This window comes from Pseudorasbora parva, chromosome 14, assembly GCF_024679245.1.
Source record: "Pseudorasbora parva isolate DD20220531a chromosome 14, ASM2467924v1, whole genome shotgun sequence".
Lineage (NCBI taxonomy): Eukaryota > Metazoa > Chordata > Actinopteri > Cypriniformes > Gobionidae > Pseudorasbora > Pseudorasbora parva.
In genome coordinates, this window is record NC_090185.1 from 27977752 (window position 1) to 27980028 (window position 2277).

The following is a 2277-nucleotide window of genomic DNA, read 5'->3' on the forward strand; positions in this document are numbered from 1 at the left end:
ATGTTTATTTAGTTTTGGATATTTTTCATACAAAAACCCATCGCTTCACTTCAAAAGGCATTTATTAACCCACTGGAGTCATGTAGGGTACTTTTATGATGGATGGATGGATGTGCTTTTTGGTGCTTCAGAAACGTAGACGCTATTCAAAGCTGGGAAGAGCCAGGATATTATTTAATATAACTCTGATTGTGTTAGGCTGAAAGAAGAAAGTCGCCTATAGGATGACCTTAGGATCAGTAAATTATGGGATCATTTTGATTTTTGGGTGAACTATATTAGCATTTAAGTTAGCATTAAGCATTAGCATTAAGGTCCTGTCATCTACCCCATTAGATGCTCGAGCTCTTGAAGGCCTGGTGGATTCTGATTTGCTGTTTTTATCATTCATCAGCTTGGTTGGCCTACCTGCGCGCCAGTGTTGCCAAGTCCATGGTTTTCCTGTAATAAATTGGGCTACTTTAACACTGTTGCCGTGGGCTGTGACCCCGATAATGTGATATTGTGTTTATATAATTTTAGCAGCAAACAAATGCTGATTTTACACCCTGTAACACCATGGGACACTTTACCGGAGACATGCCCACTGAAGTGCCTTTAAAGGTGCAGCATTATTCAATGTGTTGACGTAATTTCCACTGAAACAGGAAGAGAGGGCGGGGCATCGATCAGCCCCTCCCCCCTTTTTAAAAATAGCAAGTAGTGTTATGTTTATATCACAGCTCGGCCAGAGCCATGTAAGCTGCAGTTTCCTCCCAATCTCTGATCGTGATGCCCTCCTAATATCCTTCATTATCGCTGTATAATATAGCATTCTGTGCCGAATTCAAATTTGTCCAATGTGTTTTCTGGTCTGCGCTGCATATGATCCAGCATGTGATCCGCTCTGTGCTGTCCTGTCTCTAGACCAGAGAAGACTGTGTGCGTGTGTGAGTGTGTGCATGCTGCTGCGTGACCTTAACACTACACCAGACTTCATTCGCCAATGGAAACATATTTACACTGTCTGAATTGTTCCCTATCCCCTGTATATTGCACAATGTGCCATTTACCATGTAGAAAATAGTAAATGTGTGACCAATTAGGGGGTGGGGCACTTTAGATTCTCTAAAGCATGTGATTGGTCAGAATCTGATGAGCAGCTGAAGTGCAGCGTGATGTCATCAAATTTGTTGTTGATCCATATTTGCAGAAGTGAGAGATTGCTTTGAACGCTTATATCTTAGAAATGTGAATTCTGTCATTGTTTTGGAGCACACTGGATTATAGATAATAGAAAAATATTAATTCTAAAAGCCAATACTTCCATTTTGTTTTAATGGTGACTTTAAAGTTGCGGTGTGGACTCTGCTATTTTATTAAATTTAGAATGACAAAACAATCTTTATTGTTATCACTATAGTCCTTGCTGTGAACGTGCCTTAAGAAAACTGAAGTGTGAACAAAACTTTCAAAAATGTATTATAACAACAGGCTAATAATTTCTGCTACAAATAGTTACACTGTAAAAAAAAATATTTCAAAAATAAGTTACCTGGTTGCCTTAAACTTTTGTGTTCATTAAAATAAATAAAAAATGAGTTAATACAATGAATATTTTTGAGAATCAACAACCTTTAAATATTATTAAAAGATTTTGTAAGCATATTTAAGTGTGTTTTATGTGCGACGCCGCAGTGAAACATGCCAAATTGTGATTTTTTCATGATTTATCTAATTTTTATGTGTTTCAGATACAATAATACTTTTCTATTTATAAAACCTTTGATTTTAATACATTTTAAAAATGTTTTATAATTTCCTTCGTTATATTAGCCTAACTATTTTTTTTATTTCAATAAACTCAAAATTTTAAGGCAACCAGGTTACTTACTTTTTAAGTTAAACCAACAATAATTTTCTACAGTGTATTGAAGGCAGTCATAGGAATTAGCCGTTGCACAACAGAAAGTTGCTTGGATTTGGTTTACTTCAGCATTGCTTTTGATCACCTTTTGATATAAATTGAGATAATGTGACCACACTTACCTATGCCATTTTGTATAATATTCTAATATTTTATATCAGACTATACGGCACAATATTGTACTGCGAATGCGAACAACATTTGTTGTGAGTAGGCTGTAGCGATATACCCCTTGTTGCCACAGCCCGGCGACGGAGAGTTGTGTCAAGCCTGAAGAGTTTTGCTCCTCCTTCCTAAAACCCTGGAGGTGTTGCGTTCCTGCCATTCAGTAACAACACCACCGTGTTCCTAAAGTTCAGACGTCTGGCTGG